The sequence below is a fragment of the Procambarus clarkii genome, chromosome 11 (genome assembly GCF_040958095.1).
Source record: "Procambarus clarkii isolate CNS0578487 chromosome 11, FALCON_Pclarkii_2.0, whole genome shotgun sequence".
In the NCBI taxonomy this organism is placed as follows: Eukaryota; Metazoa; Arthropoda; class Malacostraca; order Decapoda; family Cambaridae; genus Procambarus; species Procambarus clarkii.
In genome coordinates, this window is record NC_091160.1 from 21912737 (window position 1) to 21934622 (window position 21886).

Below are 21886 nucleotides of genomic sequence, written 5' to 3' on the forward strand. Positions count from 1 at the left end.
GCATGGGTAAACTGAGCAAAGACGGAGGGAAGGAAACGGGAGAACAGATCAGAGGTGGGCGGGCAGGGTCCGGAGGAGGAGGAGACAACGGAGAGGAGCAGTCAAGGACAGCAGCAGGAAGAGGGGGAGTAGAAAGAGAGGAGCGCACCCCAGCAAGAGCAGCAACCGAAAGGGAAGCAGGGGCCAAAGAAACCTCCATAGCAGGAACAGGGGGCGCAAGCACTGAAACGGGAGGGGAAGGAGCAACAGAGCCAGAAGGAGGAGCTGAGGAAGAAAGCGAAGCCTTCTTACCCGCCGGGGAAGAGGAAGGAGAGGAGCCAGGCTTACGCTTCTGACTTAAAGAGACCGGTGTCCCAGCAACTACGTACCGGGCAACGGATTCCAGTGTCTCAACAGGAGAAGCCGAACGAGAGCACACACGACGGCCGTTAGGAGAGCGATGGACATCCGCCCGCACCGACAGGCGGCGGGGAGAGCCGATAGATGGAGGAAGAGGATGGGAAGGAGGATCGGAGGGGGACGAGGAAGGAGACACAGAAGACACGACAGACCGGGTAGAAGGAAGGGGAACCCCAGACAGAGGACCAGGAGGAGGATCCTTCGGGAGAGAACCCAAAGGGACAGAGGAGGGGGCAGTGGGCGCATCAGGGTCCAAGGCCTGGAAACGGTTGTGAGTCTGAGGAAGGCGGGAAGGACGAGGAGAGGAAGAGCGCAACACGCGAGCATAAGAGATATTAGCATAAGGCGGGAGCCGGCGAACCTGGCGCCTCGCCTCAGGAAAAGATAAACGCTGCCTCAAGCTTGTAATGGACACACGCACGGGAGAAGGTAGGATGGGCCTCACCGCAGTTGAGGCAACGAGCCTGGGGAGAAGCGCACTCCGACTTAGAGTGACCTTCGCCACCACACAAAGGACAGAGAGAGACAGTCCCGGAGCAGCGGAGGGCACCATGCCCAAACCTCCAGCACTTGTTGCAGAGCCGAGGAGAAGGAATGTACTCCTGGACAGAGCACCTGGCACCAGCAAGAATGACAGAGGGTGGAAGGGTCCTACCATCAAAGGTAATCTTCACAACCCGGAGGGGTTGACGGCGACTACCACGAGGGGGACGAGTAAACGTGTCCACCTGGAGAATAGAATGGCCCTGGGCAGCGAGGATATGTCGAATATCGTCGTGGCAGTCGCGTAGGTCCCGAACACCGGTCGCAACATGGGGCGGGAGCAAAATAGTGCCAACACTGGCATTCAACTGAACGTTCTTCGAGACCCGAACGGGGGTCTCGCCAAGGCAGGATAAGGCAGCCAAGCGGGAAGCAGCATCCTGAGAAGGAGCAGCAACGACACGTGTACCGAGACGAGTGGGGTTGAAAGTAATGGAGGCATCCACGGAATCAATGAGATGTCGATGGAGGGAGAAATCGTCAGGAGGCGCAGAATCAAGAGGGAGGAGATCAAAATATTTGGCCCACGAAGCGGGACCAAACAAGGCTTGATAGGTAGCAGAACTGGAAGGAATCGAGCGAGGGCGGCCGTGACGAAGACGGCGGTGAGAACCCCCAGAGAGAGAGGGGTTAAAAGGCGCAGTAGTTACAACTAGAGAAGGAGCCACGCCAGGGGACGAGGTAGTCACCACTGGGGGCTTGGGGCTCGACCCAACCACAGAGGAGGGAGGGGAGCCAGAGGAAGGAGTCGGAGAGGCCAAAGGAGGAGCAAGGTCGGGGCCCAATGCAGCGGAGGCTACAGAGCCCGGTCTTCCAATACGGACCGACTCGGGGGCTTGGTCGCCCACCCCACGAGCCTGAGAAGGTAAACCAGAAGAAGCCGAAGCAGGGGTAATCATCTTGACGAAAGAAAGAATTCACTCACGAATGTGCCCCCACACCCTCCATGGAGCCACAATTAGAGGCAGGACACCCAACAAGAAGCTATCGCCGATCTTGTCGGGGCCTCCTAGGGGTGCTTCGCGAGTATACGCCCCACAAACGCCACCTTAAGAAACCGACAGTCCGTCGAGATCGGGTTCAGTGACGAAGTGGGGATTGACAATAAAAGGTTCCCCTCGCTCTCGACGTCGGGTACTGCAGTTCTACGGGTGCATGAGTATGCCTCCTCAAGCACCCGGGCGTCAAAATAGAAGAAGTCCAAGGGAAGAACCAGAACGAGCAAAAGGTCGGTAGGAAACGGCAAGCAGATAGGAGAAGAGGGGGGAGAAAAACGAAACAGAAGGAAAAGGAAAAGATGCCCAGCAGAATTGGAGAGGACGGCAGCAGGAGCACAAGGCTAGAAAAGGACAGAGGACCGCCCCAAGGAGCATCACACTCCGGCAGCCGCCCACTAAGCCCCCACACGGCGACAACGAGCTGAGCGGGGAGGGGGTGGGCTGCTCCAAGCAACAGCCTGGTGGACCAAACTCTCACAAGTCAAGCCTGGCCTCGGGCCGAGCTTGGGGAGTAGAAGAACTCCCAGAACCCCATCAACCAGGTACCACATAGTTTACACTTAATTTCATCATCATTAATACCTATTCCATATTCCCAGGTAATATTTTTTTGTACCCAAGCCTAGCACCTGACAGCTGAGTGGACAGCGCTTCAGATTCGTAGTCCTGAGGTTCCGGGTTCGATCCCCGGTGGAGGCGGAGACAAATGGCAAGAGGTTTCTTTCACCCTGATGCCCCTGTTACCTAGCAGTAAATAGGTACCTGGGAGTTTGACAGCTGCTACGGGCTGCTTCCTATGGGATGTATAATAAAAAGGAGGCCTGGTCGAGGACCGGGCCGCAGGGACGCTAAGCCCCGAAATCATCTCAAGATAAGCCTGAGCCGCATGTGTACAGAGTCACTCCAAGCATTTCTCCTTTTACCATTGGTGAAATGATTGTTTTGACTCGCATACATGTAGTGTTGCATAGTTTGACTTCCCTCATACAAAATATGCATTAAGAATGAGTATAAATTATAAGCGACCAATACTAATTACATAATAATTCCTATAATAACTATGTATTCATTCCAATTATGCAAAATGTTTTTAACATTTTGGTCGAAATTCTCCTAGTGCCGAGTGTGATAAAGACTTTAGACGTCACTATCAGCGCTTGGGTTGTAAACAAGTGACAACGGCCAGAGGGGTGCTCACCATCCCAGTGAGAGAACCATTAAGAGCCATAAGGAAGGACCAGGTTGAGGGCCGACAACACATCCCGGAGCGGTAGACCAAGAGCACAGTGATGCCTCCTGAACACCCAGAGATCACGGTGTTCACCACGGACTTTGTAACAGCTACAGCATCACCCTCGTGGCTGATAGACGCTTGGGACCCTCCGTTGAAGGCCAGGAACCCGAAGAGCAGGATGAAGCCTCCCAGAGCTGCCAGCTGTAAAGTAAGCCCTGGCGTTACATCCAGATTTTGCACATATGTTTGAAGGGGATAAGTTATTGAGGTAGCCTTAGTAATCCTCCAGAGGATGATAGGTCTTATGCTCAGCACCAAACCATTTAAATTATTCAAATAATGTGGAGATTTAAATATGTATTTGTTAATGAATTGATATCTACTCACTTTTGATGCTAATACACAAAAATTTTATTATAAATTATAATTTACTTTTTTTAGATTTCCCTTTAATATGGAACACGTTTTGCAAGAAAAGAATATATTTTTTCAGAAGTAAAACAATAATAGACAAAGACCACTAGGCTTCATTACTGTGTGCAATTAGTTCCCGACCATTGACTGATGAAGCTTAAGCCACACAAGAGGTGGCACGGGCATGAGTAGCCCGTAAATGGCATATTTTTTTGGAGTGAATGTGATCTTTGGTCGTGAAAGTTCCTGTCAAATAGTACCAGAATTTCTTGATGATCTCATATTCTAAAACTGTATGATAGGAACCAACCGGGACGGAGTGGCCGCATATCCCCTTGCTGTTGGGTCCGAAGCGACCAATTCTGGGCCCAAGAATTACAGCCCCGACGAGAGCTGCCACGCCCCCTGTGAGGTGGACGACGCCGGAACCAGCAAAATCCTGATAGGCTTCAGCTTTGAGCCAGCCAGCGTCTGACCAGGCCCAGTGTGACACCACTGGGTACACCACAGCTGTCAATACACACTCATAATAATAATAATTCAGATAAAAGTACATACAAAATGAGTTAGAAACAGAATGTTGGATTTCTAGATAGAGTTAGTAAATGCTATCCCTAAAGGCATTAATACGCACAGCGTTTCGGGCAAAACATTAACAAACATTATTATTACTCAATACAAACAGCTGCACAGAATACACACAGATTATCCTAAACCAATTTAATTTGCGTGCACAGAAATCTATATCTATAATATAGGATGTCTGCCTCTGTCCAACGTATTGGCTAGCCTCATTAAATGTTGCAGTGTGACTGGTGAGGCTACAAAACCTCCATATCATATCAAACCGTGTGATGGACAAATCCACAAGGGCCGTGATGAAGGTTCGAATCTTGTGGATTTGTTCATTTGATGTATCGCACTATTGTGATTTCTGTGTGTAACCCGTGTGATATCAACTCCCTCGCCTGGACCAATGGTTGACTACACAGTACCTGCCTCGCCTGGACCAATGGTTGACTACACAGTACCTGCCTCGCCTGGACCAATGGTTGCAGGCAATCACACACTCAGCAGAGTTCGTCCGGGGGTGGCTCACAGCTTCTACAAGGCAGACTGGTGAAGAGACCTTGGGTGCCTTGGGTAGACTGATTCACCGTTCATCACAGCCGTCCTAGGTTGACTCTGTGAAAGCAGACACGTCATCAGTACTGGGACACTACATGGGACCACTAGGAAACATCACTTACTAGCTTAGACACAAACGTCCACCTCTTCGCTCCATAGATGGCGTTCACTGTCTAAGCGCCACCTCACCAGAGGTCAGCAGCAGCTACGTCACAAGCCGACTAGGACAGGCATCCAGCACTTATTGCCGGTATCTCCCGTCATCACTAGATGGCGTTGTCCATGTTGTGGGATTTTTGAGAGCGGACTCACAGATGGCGTGGACTTCATGGCTTCGTGCTCGGGCGAGTAATTTTGGTTTGTAACAGTAATGGCCAGACGACGGTTTCGGTTGGTGTTGCCTGTTCTAGTAGAACTCCCTCTTCGGAATCGATCTCTATATTCTCCACCTCGCATGTCGTGTCGATGCAAATCAGACTGCATTGATTGCTCGTGGTCTTCCCCGGCATTGTTGGAATCTGTGCATAACTGTGCTCCATCACTTTGTTGTTGGTATTGCTGCATGTGGGACTGCATTGATTGCTCGTGGCTGTTTCTTTTGCTGTTGGAACCACTTGGAGTTGTTGGAGTGCTCCAACCACAAAAGTTGGAGCAATTTTGTGTATTTTCTGATTTGGAATTAATAGATCTGGGAAATTTTGCTCTGTGAGAGTGTGTGTCTGTTGTGGCTGTGCACGAGTGTTCCAGACGTTGGTGTTGGTATATGTAGTGCTGGTCTGTGTGTTTATCCTGGCCTGAGCTGTCTGCACTTTTTCTTCCCGTGCAGAGCAGGTTGTGCTCCAGACATGATGTTTGCCTCTACAATTTGGACATTTGGCTGTTGTGGCCTGGTTTGCCTTGTGCTTGTCTATACAGTCTTTGGTTAGATGTCTCAGGCTGCACACTCCGCATCTCTCCTGTCCGGTGCAGCGTGATTGATGGTGGCCGTATTTCTGACACCTGAAGCAGCGCAGGGGTTCTGGGACGTATGGTCTCTGTCGGTATGTTCCCCAATTTCCAAGACTGAATGTTTCTGGCACATGTCCCATGACGGTCACCAGAACCTGACGTGTCGCTGTCTTGTCTACTTTTGTGCGGCATCGTTCCGCATTCAGGATTTGCTTGTGTTCTAGTATTGGATCCAGGGGAAAGTCGATTGGGTATCCCAAAAGCACGACTCGTGTGCGTCTTTCTGAAGGGTCCAACTTTTCCAAGCATACAGGTTTCTCTTGCAGGACTCTTACTTTTTCTAAGTAATTTGCAGTCTGTTGGTCTTGTGGTGTCATTATTATTTCTCCTTTCAGGTTGACTGTAATGGAAAGTTTGAGCTCTGATTGTTCTTTTTCCATTGCCGTTACACCTCCATATGCTGTAGGAAAGTGGTCTGTCTGCATTTTCTTGAATTTTGGAAGATGTGCAGAGTCTGGCGATGTCTGGTATTAGACTGGTGGTGTCCTCTCCTGTCTCATACTGTTGTCCTGTGGCTGTGTTGTGGAGAGAGGTACATTGTCTGACACTGGCTGGTGTGAGACTGGTGGTGTCCTCTCCTGTCTCATACTGTCGTCCTGTGGCTGTGTTGTGGACAGAGAAGCATTGACACTGGCTGATGTGAGACTGATGCTGTCCTCTCTAGGTCCATTACGTCTGCTGTCTTGCTGGTAGAAGCAAGTGGTGAAGCCTCGATAGCAGTTTTCTTCGGTGCCTGCTGCACTTCGGTCCACCGTCCCTCCTCGTCTGAAAGCTGCCTCCATTTCCTCTTACTCTTAGCCTTCCCCATGACTCTCTCCACGTAGTGAGGACCGACTCACTGCCCTACCTAATGCCTGAGACACTCCTAGGCCTGGAGAAATTCATTCCCCTCCAACGGAGGTCGTAGAATGATTCCCCCAGGTGGAATCAGGGATACCTAACACCTAAATGAGCTGTTTGGTCTACCTTTCCCTGTCAGGCTCAGTACACCTTCTAAGGTGCTCCCTTGTGGCAATGCTCGTGGGATATCGCCTCGGCCTTCAGGGTAAGACTCTAAGTGACCCGGTCAGTGATACGGTCCTAAAAAAAAAGTGCGGTACGAGAGTTTAGGTCGCCTGCGTACTGGGTTGCGCAGAATACCAGTCAGCTGGACAGCAGGTAATCAACAACGTTGTTTCTCTGTCAATTGTAGAAGAAAGCGGAATTGTTTCCTTCAAAACAAGATATTGTCTGGGTCTTGGAGTACTGATGTATTCTTCCTCACAAAACCGCGTTGAATTGAGCTGATGGGTGCTCAGAATCATGAGTTTTTTCGGGAACAAATCCGTGTGCGGCCATCTAGCAATGGCACCGGCAGCGAAGCCACTTAAGCTGATGAACCCGATGATCAACTACGCCATTACACACTTAAATTTTACATTTGAATTTGCCCGCCGTTATATACTGACCAAGTTGTGGCCTTGTCCCGTTATGTGTGACAAAGTTGTGACCGTAACGAGTTATGAATGGCCAAAGTTAGGTTAGATTGGGTTTGTTTATACTATAACCTTTATAGTGTAGCGATGACGTAAAGGGAGTATGGAATTCTCACAGGTCATAGACCCTACTCCACTACGAATTATATTAAGCGCAGTTATATAGAACAGAACTTATTGACTCCTCGTGATGCACAGACAGTAAAACAGTCCGCATATAGAGTAGGGTTCAGCCAGTCGTTTATGTCTAGTAAGGTTCAGTCAGTCGTTTATGTCTAGTAAGGTTCAGCCAGTCGTTATTGTCTAGTAGGGTTCAGCCAGTCGTTATTGTCTAGTAGGGTTCAGCCAGTCGTTTATGTCTAGTAGGGTTCAGCCAGTCGTTTATGTCTAGTAGGGTTCAGTCAGTCGTTTATGTCTAGTAGGGTTCAGCCAGTCGTTTATGTCTAGTAAGGTTCAGTAAGTCGTTTATGTCTAGTAAGGTTCAGCCAGTCGTTATTGTCTAGTAGGGTTCAGCCAGTCGTTATTGTCTAGTAGGGTTCAGCCAGTCGTTTATGTCTAGTAGGGTTCAGCCAGTCGTTTATGTCTAGTAAGGTTTAGCCAGTCGTTTATGTCTAGTAGGGTTCAGCCAGTCGTTTATGTCTAGTAGGGTTCAGCCAGTCGTTTGTGTCTAGTAGGGTTCAGCCAGTCATTTATGTCTAGTAGGGTTCAGCCAGTCGTTTATGTCTAGTAGGGTTCAGTCAGTCGTTTATGTCTAGTAGGGTTCAGCCAGTCGTTTATGTCTAGTAGGGTTCAGTCAGTCGTTTATGTCTAGTAGGGTTCAGCCAGTCGTTTATAGCTAGTAGGGTTCAGCCAGTCGTTTATGTCTAGTAGGGTTCAGTCAGTCGTTTATAGCTAGTAGGGTTCAGCCAGTCGTTTATGTCTAGTAGGGTTCAGTCAGTCATTTATGTCTACTAGGGTTCAGCCAGTCGTTTATGTCTAGTAGGGTTCAGCCAGTCGTTTATGTCTAGTAGGGTTCAGTCAGTCATTTATGTCTAGTAGGGTTCAGCCAGTCGTTTATGTCTAGTAGGGTTCAGTCAGTCGTTTATGTCTAGTAGGGTTCAGCCAGTCGTTTATGTCTAGTAGGGTTCAGTCAGTCGTTTATATCTAGTAGGGTTCAGTCAGTCGTTTATAGCTAGTAGGGTTCAGCCAGTCGTTTATGTCTAGTAGGGTTCAGTCAGTCGTTTATAGCTAGTAGGGTTCAGCCAGTCATCAGTCACTGGGTTGCCAGTGACTGTAGCGCCGCTTACACATCCTAGAGATAATCTGAACCTTGTGTGTGGGCCCCAAAAACTTAGAGTTCAACGTGCGTAACGCTTGGACTGCGCAATTCCCTTAGCTCTAGGTCACTACTAAGTATAGTTATTAAAATATTCATATTTTCTTGTCCTATGTTCTTTGCAAATGAGAGGTTAAAAGTTTTAACAAATATTAAAAAAAATTAATTTCAGATTTGGAAATTTAGATAATGAGTTACACTTTTGGTTGATGTTCTCTTTGATTGTAAGACTCATGAAACAACAGTAAATAGGAGGCCTGATCGAGAACCGGGCCGCGGGGACGTTGAGCCACGAAATCATCACAAGGTATAGAGCAAAATGTCTTTAACGGAGGGTAGAAATAGCCTAAGTTACTCTATCCTTTTGAGATGTTTTTTATGGTCTCAATAAACGAACTTGAACTTGAGCTTCAATGGTCTCTAACTTTATATTCTTTATATTAATAACGACAAAAAATGGATGCAATGGTGGAACGTTTTCCAATGTTTTTCCAATAAATAATTTCTTACTAAGGTTCTTAACTTTTTATGTATCTAGAGATGTAAAATCTTGGTAATTGTATGATTTTATAAACAAAATCCAATTTCCTTAAAATTATATTATGAAAAAAGTCATTGCCGTAAGCCGGATTCATCCCAGATTTATTTATTTATTTATTTATTTATTTATTTATATACAAGAAGGTACATTGGGATTGTGAGGATACATAGCATAGTAATTACATTCTTGTAAAGCCACTAGTACGCGCAGCGTTTCGGGCAGGTCCTTTATCTAAGAAACTCTAAGATGAACCAAGAACGTCAGATGACGTACGATGACCAAACCACACATCACAAGATGGAGAAACGACGACGTTTCGGTCCGTTCTGGACCATTATCAAGTTACCCACAACTTGATAACGGTCCAGGACGGACCTAAATGTCGCCGTTTCTCTAACTTCAGGTGTGTGGTGTGGTCATCATATCATCAGTCACGTTATTGAAATTGAAATTTAAATAAGTTTATTGAGGTAAAATACACACAAAGGGATGAGGTAGCTCAAGCTATTCTCACCCCGTTCAGTACATGGTGTTAATACATACATATACACACATCACTAACAATAAACATATTACCAAACATTCCGAGAGATAAACATATACATTTCCTCCTTCACAAGTAGTATGGTATCAGTCGTACACACAAATACTTTTATGACCTAGGTATACTGTATAGACAATTTGCAAGAGACATGCAGATAATTCAACAAAAAATTACAGTCTTAGTGCAAAATTCTTATCTCTCAAGAATATCATCAACCTTGACACGTTATTGTGACTCATTGTCCTCATATAACAAAAGCTGGATTATATGACGCAACCTATCTCCTAATGGCTCATGTTTGGTTAACTAGGTGTATGTGGTCAAGTTAGTTTTACTAGTTCTCTTATTACATAGTCACCCCTGCTTGGCGACTATTTTTGATAATTACTTACTAGTTTTCTGTAAACAAGGACTGAAGTCTTTGCGAGCTACCTATGATGTGGTTTACTAATGTAAACTGTAGACTATATATACTTCGATAAATGGTATACAGCCCCTCTCGTGTATATATATTGCTGTCAGCTTGCACTGGTGTTAGGCTTAAAGCCTATCATCCTCTGGAGGGTTATTAAGGCGACTACAACAGCCTACTGACCAAGCAGCCAGTATACTTTAGTCCCATACAGTGTCCAGGACTAAACTAAACTCTCACTGTATATACAACGAGAAACGGGACGCACTTCTCGGTGTATTCGTCCCCCTGATGCGATAATTTTTGTTATGAATTTTATATATACTTATTATTGTGAATTTGATTTTTTACTTCCGTGAGTGCATTTTGACCTGTTAAAGAACAAAAAACAATAAATAAGGAGACGGTTATAACTTTTATTTTTACATGTACAATAATGCAAAAATTATTAACGAATAGATGTTATTTTAAAAGATTTTGACCCCCCAAAAATCCCAGCAAACAAGATCAACATGAGTAGAAAATTTGAGTGGCTTCAGGGTGGAGTGAAGCACTTCGTCACAGCTGGGCGGTGGATCCTTCTACTGAGCAGACATCTGCGCTTCCCACCACACCTGCCGTGCACTCCATGTCACGTAATAAATATTCAGAGTATATCTCTGGTGCTCTGTTAAGTCTGCCATGTTTTGGTCGCTAGATGAGTCGTGAAGCTGTGGTTAAATGGCCATCATGTAAGAGGTTGAAGGCACAACCTCTGGCTTGGAGACGTACCTGCCACATAACAGCAGCGTCCAGGGTCGTGGTACCCATGCCTGGGATATGGGTGGGTACAGTGGTATTGTACTCCACTGTAATAATGTCCAAGATAACGACAGAGGCGCTCCGCTCCAGGGATAGGGAAGCCTCGTGTTTCATCTGTAATTAGTACAGCAGCCTTAGGATGTAAGTTTAGTTGTTCAACAGCAGGTAACAGGAAGATAATCTCGTCATAAGGGTTGCTCTAGACGTCCCGCCCATTGCGTATTTTGTTGACGCGTCGGTGAGGGCTTCGGAACTTCCTGGTGTGGTATCCGTAGCCTTTACGGACCCAGTCCAACCCACGTAGGGGATTGGACTGGGTACGGTAATCACCTGAACGTCTTGGTTCGAAATCTCCGAGAAAGTCGTCGTCCTCGTCGACATCGGCAGCAGCCCACGACATCGTCAACACCGTAAGAAACACCAAACTTGTTACGTGCCACATCTTCATCCAGAATAAAGAAAACGGGAAAATGAATTACATATCGTTCAAAGACTGTAAATATTCGCTTTATTATTATAGATACAAGAATAATCACAAAAAACACGTGATCAGTTATGCGTAAGTATCAAAGAGAAAAATGTAAAAAAAATCTGAGCGCTTTCGCGATTTAACGATTTTAATTTCGCGTTTTCAAGGAGTGCAGTAGATAGAGGGTCCGTCTAATTACCAAAAACTACCACATACTACACACGCTTCAGAAAACTTCCTGGCAATACGTTAGTAATGAATAAATATGATATATTAAGTTAGGCTGACCTAACCTAACCTAACCTATCCTAACCTATCCTAACCTAACCTAACCTAACCTAACCTAACTTAACCAAACCTAACCTAACCGAAGCTTGGATCGTCGACTTGATTTGGCGTCACCAGCTTTTTATTTTCGTCTAATTTCTTTATAAAAAGATACTTTTTCGGATTAAAATTATGTTTTTTCATGTTGTATGTTCAGCACCAACATTGTAATGAGTAAATATATCATATTTATTCATTACTAACGCATTGCCAGGAAGTTTTCTGAAGCGTATGTAGCATGTGGTAGTTTTTGGTAATTAGACGGACCGTAGATGGGTAATACTTGGGTGTGGGCTTACATGACCCCTGTGACTTTAAGTATGATTTTAAAATGCAGTTTACCTGTTCCCATTATTCATTTTACATGTCACTTCCTTATGTTTTGTTTGTGTTTCTTAGTCTACTCAGGAGTAGGTGTTATACACACCTACACCCTTCTATAATCCCTCTCATGTTCTCCTTGAAAATGAGTTAAATCACGAAAGCGCTCGGATTATTTTCGTTTCATCTCCTATGTAGATACGCATTATCATAGACATCAAATTTTAAGGAAATTTTGATAACTTCTCTATTGATGATGAAGGCTTGTTTAACTAAGAGCAGTATATAATAGCTAGGAGCGGTCCAGATATACTTTATACATTTTGACAAGTTTTTGTTAATTAAATTTTTCACGTTTGAAAGTGAAAAAGTGATATAATCTACTTTAGCCACGTTATTGTGACTCATCGCCTTCATTTTCACGTTTGTTTTCAGTGTGAAGCACTTGGAAATATTATCTTACGATATGCGCGTTACCCCTCTGGTGATGCTTATAACCTGTGACTGGTCTGTGACTGGTTTGGTAGTGAAAGCCTCTCGTTATCCTGCCTCTCGGCACTGGAGGTACTGAGTTATATCTCTCCTCCCTAAGACAGGTCTAGGAATATGATCAAGGTCTATCCACAAGACGTTTCGACAACATCCGTTTTCTGATGGTCAAAACCGTTCGGTTTGGATACATTAGCTTAGGCTATCGTAGGGACGGTTAGGTTTCGTTAACTTACGTAAATTTTACGTTAGGTTAGGCTAGGTTAGGTTTGACTTGTTTAGGCTTGGCTATATTAGGATGGGTTAAGGTAGGTTATGTTGGATTAGTTTAGGTTGTGTTAGGCTAGGTTAGACTGGGTTAGGCTAAGTTGAGTTGAGTTAGGTTTGGTAAGTTCTCGTGTTTTAAAATCCGTGAGTGAACCGTGTTGTGTAGGCTGCGACTTGCGTTCGTCTGCAGCACCACCACCTGGTTCCTCACAGCCACGTCCACCACAACACAGCTGCCCACTTCTCGTGTGGTAATGACAACACTTATCACAAGTACAATCTTAAATTATTTTTAAATTGTTTAAACTGTATAAAATTGGTTATACAACTTATTCCCAATTGTGTGCAGACTGAACATCACCAGGCACTTTACCCCTTGTAGGGCAGATATCGAACCCACAACATAACAATAAAAGCTGTTTTAGCAAAGCCAGACTATTTCACTGAGCTTAACATTAAGCTAAAGCCATTCAAAGCAGGCATTTAAGTGCCAGTTTGTTCAACCTATTGTCAACCAGAGGTTATCATCCATAATACTTTATCTAAATGGCATTAAATGCAATTTTCAGCTCGTGAACCTCTCGCCCTTCACCTCACTCTGCTGCCTTTCTCTGCCGCTCTTTCTGTAAACGACTTTATAATGGTTCAGGGCGGACCGTGACACCATTTCCATTATTTTCTGATGTGTGTCCGTCATACGTTTGGGTAGAACCGTCTGACATGGTTTAGACACAGCTGTCACACATGGTTTAGACAGAGCTGTCACACATGGTTTAGACACAGCTGTCACACATGGTTTAGACAGAGCTGTCACACATGGTTTAGACAGAACTGTCACACAGGGTTTAGAGAGAGCTGTCACACAGGGTTTAGACAGAGGTGTCACACAGGGTTTAGACAGAGCTGTCACACAGGGTTTAGACAGAGCTGTCACACAGGGTTTAGACAGAGCTGTCACACAGGGTTTAGACACAGCTGTCACACATGGTTTAGACAGAGCTGTCACACAGGGTTTAGACAAAGCTGTCACACAGGGTTTAGACAGAGCTGTCACACAGGGTTTAGACAGAGCTGTCACACAGGGTTTAGACAGAGCTGTCACACAGGGTTTAGACAGAGCTGTCACACAGGGTTTAGACAGAGCTGTCACACAGGGTTTAGACAGAACTGTCACACAGGGTTTAGACAGAGCTGTCACACAGGGTTTAGACAGAGCTGTCACACAGGGTTTAGACAGAGCTGTCACACAGGGTTTAGACAGAGCTGTCACACAGGGTTTAGACAGAGCTGTCACACAGGGTTTAGACAGAGCTGTCACACAGGGTTTAGACAGAGCTGTCACACAGGGTTTAGACAGAGCTGTCACACAGGGTTTAGACAGAGCTTCACACAGGGTTTAGACAGAGCTGTCACACAGGGTTTAGACAGAGCTGTCACACAGGGTTTAGACAGAGCTGTCACACAGGGTTTAGACAGAGCTGTCACACAGGGTTTAGACAGAGCTGTCACACAGGGTTTAGACAGAGCTGTCACACATGGTTTAGACAGAGCTGTCACACAGGGTTTAGACAGAGCTGTCACACAGGGTTTAGACAGAGCTGTCACACATGGTTTAGACAGAGCTGTCACACAGGGTTTAGACAGAGCTGTCACACATGGTTTGGTTGAGTCGTCCGGCATGGTTTAGTTAAGCCGTATAACATGGTTTCAGTAAGCAAGGGTCGCCGTGGCCGAGTAGGCTAAGCTATTTCTTCATTCGCTGAGTCATTGGGGATTTTTTCAATGATTACTAAAGTTATTATTTAATATCAGTCAAATTTTACTTAGGTAGTATCGAGGAATATTGGCTTATACTGAGTATAGGTCAGGCTGCTAATTTAGTTTGGATCAGAGTACACGAAATGCATTGTTACAAGAGTTGAATTGAACGCGTCTATCAATGTTTAATAGGTCTACCAATGTCAATGTCTACCAATGAATTTTAGGTATGACTCTTGGTCACTAAAATGGGAGGGGGGTGGGGGGAGGGGCAACATAATTCCCCCGCCTTGGTGCCTTGTTTTGATAATCACTGACTACCGTGGGGGATAATACCAGTTTATGACTGCTCAGGTCATAAACCACAGCTCAAAGGTCACAACCACAGGGATAATAACCATTCGGTATGACTCAAGGGTTGACTACGCAGTTGACCAAATACAGCAGTAGGAGCGTATGATACCGGACGACATATAATAACCCACGTTCAAGCTATTGGTTACGATTGAGAAATCTGTTTAGTTAACATGTACGATATTGTGCGCATCTTCACGCGCATAACAAAGTGTTCCACTGCGCCGCTTCTCAGGAGAAAAGATCCAGGACAGGGGGGGGGGAAGAAATAGCCTAAGCTACTCTATCCCTTTGAAATGTAGTTGTTCTTGTTTCAATAGACATACTTAACGAAACCTGAAACTGAGCGGCCCGAAACGCTTTGCGTAATAGTGGCTTTAGGCATTGTATGTATTAGCTCTATCTGTAAATTCATCAATATTTGTATCACCAATATTTGTAAATTCATCAATATTTGTATTTGTATCAATGTATGTATGTACTTTACCTGAATAAACATTTGAATTTTTTTGAATTTTTGAACTTGAACTTGATCCAAGACGCAGGCAACACCACACAAAGAATCCGGGGCTGCAGTTGGCGCCATACTGAACCTCCACCGCGACACGCAACCACACAATGTATCTGGATGCAGGAAGCAACCACTGTACCAATTCCTTATGACAACATAATCTATGCAAAAGCTGTGACTTGGGGGGGGGGGGAGGGGACGTAGAGGATTGTTGTGGCTATATCTGAGTATGTGAGTGATATGCTGTATGACAATACAGACCCGAGTATATACACTTGTTCACCACACATGTTGGTAATTATACACCAGTATACATACTTATACGTGAAGGGAGGTAAAACAAAAAATAGTGAGTGTGACTGGACCAGGTAGAGGAAGTGTGAGGAGGGTAGACATGAGTGGGTATAGAGGGAGGGGTGACGTGATTTTATTCACCTTGGGCATTAGGAGCCGCATGTGAAATGTTTTATTTATTTATTTATATTTTATTTATTTATATAAACAAGAGTTCTTACATTCTTGTACAGTCACTAGCACGCATAGCGTTTCGGACAGGACCTTAATCCTAATTTTCCCTGGAATACGACCCGCCAAATCGTTTAACAACCAGGTACCTATTCACAACCTGGATGAACAGAGGCTACAGTTAAGGATTGGGGCCCAGTAAATCCTCCCCGTTACATCCATAGTTAGTGTGGTAAACAGTTCATATGACTCAGGGCGTGGATCACCTAATTTTCCAGTGCTCAAGTGGATGCTCCGGGAAGGGCATGTTCCATTGGGTAGCGGTTAGTTGCCTTGGGATCCTTCCATTTTTAAGGCTGGCTCAGTAGCTCAATTGTAGCTACTGAGTCAGTAGCTTATAGCTACACTATAAGCAGACCCACCTGGACACTATAAGCAGACCCACCTGGACACTATAAGCAGACCCACCTGGACACTATAAGCAGACCCACCTGGACACTAAGCAGACCCACCTGGACACTATAAGCAGACCCACCTGGACACTAAGCAGACCCACCTGGACTCCACAGGTGCTGGAGGGGTGAACGGTGGATTCTGAGGGCTGGTGTGGTGCTGAGGTCAGTGTCGTGCACGGTTATATACTTGCCTGGCACTCTACCCCTGTGGGGGAGGGCCGGGGTGTTGCATGGGGAGGGGGCGTACTGTCATTGGTGGGAGGGGCAAGACTTATCTCTCACTGTGGGAGCACCACAAGAAACACTTCAGCGAACACATATGGTTTGTGAATCAAGAAGATTCATTCTTCTCTGAACCTCCCTTACTTATCTCTCCCTCCCTTACTTATCTAGCTCTCACTCTCTTACTCATCTCTCTCTCGCAGTCTCATTTCTTCCTCATCTCCCCCTCCTAGTCTCATCTCTCTAATGACAGGTTAAACCGGACTAGCTACGCTGGGATAAATCCAAGATCCAACAGCATCATATAAAGAGTACAAACATGAACTAGCAATAGGTCTGTTGTTTGACACAATGAAGTGTGTCAAACAAAACACTTGCATGGGGAGAGTAACAATCTCGGTTGTCTAACAGACAGTGTCACAGCTGCAATACGACTTGGCAACAAGTATCTCTGGCAACAAGTTATATTATTAGTATTAGTATTAACTGCGCACTCCAATGGTTAAGTCTGTTTAAATAATGGTGGACCTTGAAACTCTTTTATCAACAATATATCATATTTCACCTTGCAGATGACATTTCCTGGATAATGAATAAACACATACACAACATTTGTTTATAGATCAGTTTATTTAAAAACAAATATATCATTAAAGAAATGCCAAGACACAATGTTAAGCATTTATTATAGGCAAAACAATATAAAATAATATAAAAAAGTGATTTGTATATTTTTCAAATTTTCCTTATTACTTTGTTTACATACAAATAAATAAGAGTAACGTACATTGAAATATCCTACCTAAAATTGGCTAGAAATGCAATGTATCGGAAAAACCGACACATTACTAACTTTCCATACAATATGCAGTTAATATTGCTGCTGTTTGACCACGTGACAAGCGGGCTACACACTTACTCTACACCAACAAAATGCTGAAGCCTTCTTATCAGATAAGGCTTCCCCAGTATTTACTAGCATATGTAGTCTTAACACCTAGTAACATTGTAGTGAATTGTCTACCAATCGATAATTCTGATTGATAGACTATTACATTAATAAACCCCCCCCCCCCCCAGCTTGTGTAGGAAACGATTTGTGGGAATAAACTTATACAGTCCACTATCGAAACAAATAAATTAATGTAAGAAATAAATTCTATATAAATTAATGTAAAGTAATAAATTGTAAATAAATCAATAAATCCCACGAGGCGGTTTTCCCCCACACAATGGGTCGTTGTATCTTCACACACACACATGTAAATATATATATAATCAATTTATTTATTATATATATACCAAGATCAACACCGAGGACTAAATTGTTCACACATCCAGAATCAACATATATTTATTTATTTATTTATATACAAGAAGGTACATTGGGTTTGAGAGAATACATAGCCTAGTATTTAAAATCTTGTAAATAATAGAATGTAAAGCTAAATCTTGTAAATCTCATTTGAATATTGTCAAGTATCAATACACAACATACACACACAAGGGCAAGGGGGTTATATACACAGGGGGGGTGAATACACCCTAGAGTTTACTTAATAGTTGATCAGTGAGCTATTGTAGTTGGGGGGGGGGAGGTGTTAATACTCCTCTCAAGGCTGAAAAGTCTTAAGCCATTGATCAAACACCCATTGTTAGTAAACGCCTAGTAGCCTAGTAGTTAGTGTTTTTATATATTTTACTTAAAACTTAAAATTTTACTCATTTGAATATTTATATGCAATATCAAAACAATGATTTTATATATATATATATATATATATATATATATATATATATATATATATATATATATATATATATATATATATATATATATATATTAATGTTTACACTCAAGCTGAGCTCAACACTATGAATAAAACACAACACCAGTCCGAGGGATGTTGCGTAATTGCTGTTAAACAAGTCAACACAAGAACTTCAATGACCACTGTTGCAACATGCACAGTATTACAAGCACTGTTAAGTAAGTTCAGTAGAACTTCGGTTTCAACCCTTTTTACCCTGTCGTAGCTCAGTCGATTTAGGCAGTGTCTGGGATGCTCCCGGACGCAGGTTCGAATCCTCGTCACGGCCCTTGTGGATTTGTTCATTTATGCACAGTATTTACTGTCCTTGCATACATATATATTTATATTTTACTATTTCAACCATACTCACTCTCTTATATATATATATATATATATATATATATATATATATATATATATATATATATATATATATAATATATATTAACAAACATTAAAGCTTAAGTAACACACCAATATTCACCCGAGACCGAAGACTCGCTGGACTCTGTCGAGGGTGGGTGTATCGGTCTGTTAATGGCACCTGAGACCAATAGATGGAGTTACTTGTTTCTGTCTCGTAGTTTGTATCGCTCTTCTGGAGACGCCACTCCTTTAGGTACACTTTACTGTTCACTGTCTCTCAGGGTGTAGGAGAGTGCCTGGTGGAGAATGTCATCACATCTGTGTTTACCGGCGGCACACACACCTGCTACAACGGCACCTTCCTCCAAGCTGATACTGTTGCAGTCTCCGTGGTGTAGTGGTAAGACACTCGCCTGGCGTTCCGCGAGCGCTATGTCATGGGTTCGTATCCTGGCCGGGGAGGATTTACTGGGCGCAATTCCTTAACTGTAGCCTCTGTTTAACTCAACAGTAAAATGTGTACTTGGATGAAAAAACGATTCTTCGCGGCAGGGGATCGTATTCCAGGGACCATAGGATTAAGGACTTGCCCGAAACGCTACGCGTACTAGTGGCTGTACAAGAATGTAACAACTCTTGTATATATCTCAAAAAAAAAAAAAAAAAAAGTGACCGTAGTTCAGTTGTTAAACTGTTAACTGGCCGTCAATATAGTAGTAAGATTGTGTGTTGTCTTGTTTACAATGCTGATTGCCGGTCTGTTGATGTAGTGAGTTGAAAACACGATACAGTCGTTGGATAAGTTTAAACCATTGACCAAGTTGAGGCTGTACCCCCAGGTCTGTTGCTTGGAGGAAGGTGCCGTTGTAGCAGGTGTGTGTGCCGCCGGTAAACACAGATGTGATGACATTCTCCACCAGGCACTCTCCTACTTCTGGAGGAGGTACAGTGTCAGGAGGACGTAACCTTAGTTGTCGAGGCTGCTCAGCGCAGACGGCAGCAAACTCGCCCCGTCATCAGGGGTGTTTTGAGTAGATCGACCGATGCGTATTCTGTTGACACGTCGATGGGGACTGCGAAACTTCCTGGTGTGGTAGCCGTAACCTTTTCTGGTCCAATCCAGCCCACGCAGAGAGTCACTCGGTAAATAAGTCTTTTTGGGTTCAGTTGCGCCCCGAGCTGGCTTGCATTCAGCCTGGTTCCAAATGCGTTGGGGTTGACCCTGGTCAACAAAGGAAGGCAAAGTAGTATCTTCTCAGCTGGAGATTGTCAGGAATAATGTGAACTGGAATAGCCTATTATGTGAGGGAAAAATGGACTCAATCTAAAAGCATGCATGGGGAATATGGTAAATAAAGTTAATAAAGGGTTTGATTGCAAATGTAAAGCATAGAGTATTAAGGGGCGATGACGCAAGAGAGGTGGACGCCATCTTGACTTGAGGGGAGGTGTATCGCTGCCGACCCGGTCCTGCTATTTGAGGGGTTTTCTCCGGCCGAACAGTCAGATAAGCCTACCTTTGTATCTAAACAGGGATGCAAGATATTGTAAAGTAGTTATGCAGACTTTGGAGGTGTTCTTTAAGAGAGAGTCCAGGTTTCCTAGAGGTGTAAATATGTGTCATCGGTGGATAGCTGTGGTGGCTGTGTGCACTGTTCCAGGTTTGGGACGGAGAGCCTTAGGGTATCTAAAGCCCGCTTGGAGGGTTATATCACGTCATAATGACCTTGTGTTGTAAGGAACAACATTTCATATGTGTAATATCGTGTGATTTATACATATAACTTTGTGTCCTTGTACTAGGTTGTTTACCTTACTCCTTGATTTGCCCTAGGCTCAAGTACAATCATCTATTCCCCTAGACAACATTTAAAGGTCCACCATCACTAAATTCTTAACAGGCCTCTGAGACACAGCTATGACAAAAGTTTTTGACACACACACACCCATGACAGAACACCCCCCTTCGAATTTAAGGACAATCTTTTAACCTGTTTTGAACGGTTTGGGACTGTGTTAAGTGTTCGTTGGAACAAGGTCCTTGCCGGGCACTGTGTTGGTATGCTTGACGGCTCCCGCATCCTGATGTTGAAGTGTAGTGTACCGTCGTCAGTGTCTGTGTTGGGTTACACGCCCCGCTGTCTCTATCGGGGGCAACCACGCACCTGTTATAGGTGCGGTCACGAGGGTCATCTGGCTGCAGTGCACGAAAGAGGAGCGACTGGTAGGGTGCATATTTTTTTAGTGCGGAGGATTTTCCGCCCCTGTTGCATTCAGGCGGTTCTGAGGACGGTGTGGGTTCTGTACCAGAGGCGCCTAATTGCCTGTCAGCTGTTCTGCCTGTCGTGGCGGGTTCTACGGCTTGTGTGACTGTGAAGGTGGGGGGGAGTATGGTGCTCCGGACTCCTCCACCGTCGGTGGCGGAGCAAAGGGGCTCCAGTTACTTTCCTGTGCCCCGAACCTCCCTACGATGGGGGGTTGCTCCCTGGTGATCGGGACCTCGTCGTGGTGCTAAAGAAAGATGTGCGCTGGGGGGCTTCAGCTCCTATGCCCAGTGGTGGGAACAATGCCACGCCTGCATCCCCTGCGGTTCCCCCTACTTCGTTGCCCTAATCTGGGGGGAGCCTGGTCCAGACTGCCGGGGCCATGACCCGTGGGGGGTCGGGTATTGGGCTTTCTCGGAATGCCCAGATGCTTTCGGTCCCATGGTGCTCTTCCACTATCTGGGTGCCGAGGGTGAAGGAGTTTGTTTATGGGGTGCTGGATAGGATGCCTCCGCAAACGGCGCCGCCTGGTGGCCGGGCGCCCTTTGCCCACATTCTGCTGTGGGAAGCATATTGCTTACGCTTTCCGATGCGGGAGTTCCCTGGTAAATATTAGTCGACGTCATGGACACAAAGTGCTGCCCTCCGGTGTGACATGTCTCCCTCTCCCGTCCGCCTTTGTTTTCGTCGCTGCTCCTCTGTCTACGGCTGCTAGTGACTTTTGACCCTTCTCATTCTTCACATACACGTGTCACCTAACATCTGTCCTGGTGCAGTCATTATGAGGATACGCCCTTCATGCAAACTGCACCTACTATCAAGAAGAAGAAGACCAGGAGAAGGGAATCGATGGATATCACCCACACTATACTTGCCAGGATTGGCAAAGCACCTTCAACAGAATATGAGAAGTATTGTAATGACTCCAAGAAACCTATAGAGACCACCCGGCCTGATCGACTTTCCCCACAAAGACCACCTATTCTAGCATG

General features: G+C 44.9%; 1 long non-coding RNA gene and 1 pseudogene across 1 annotated transcript; one reads left to right on the plus strand and one right to left on the minus strand.

The window, feature by feature from the left end:
* LOC123758519 (putative ammonium transporter 1) overlaps positions 1 to 21886 on the plus strand; it is a 50756-nt pseudogene that overhangs the window by 9651 nt on the left and 19219 nt on the right.
* On the minus strand, positions 10408 to 15417 carry LOC138363802 (uncharacterized). The gene is made up of 2 exons (XR_011228128.1): positions 15285 to 15417; positions 10408 to 11254 (listed from the first exon to the last, which is right to left on the minus strand). It is a non-coding gene; the product is annotated as an uncharacterized lncRNA (long non-coding RNA).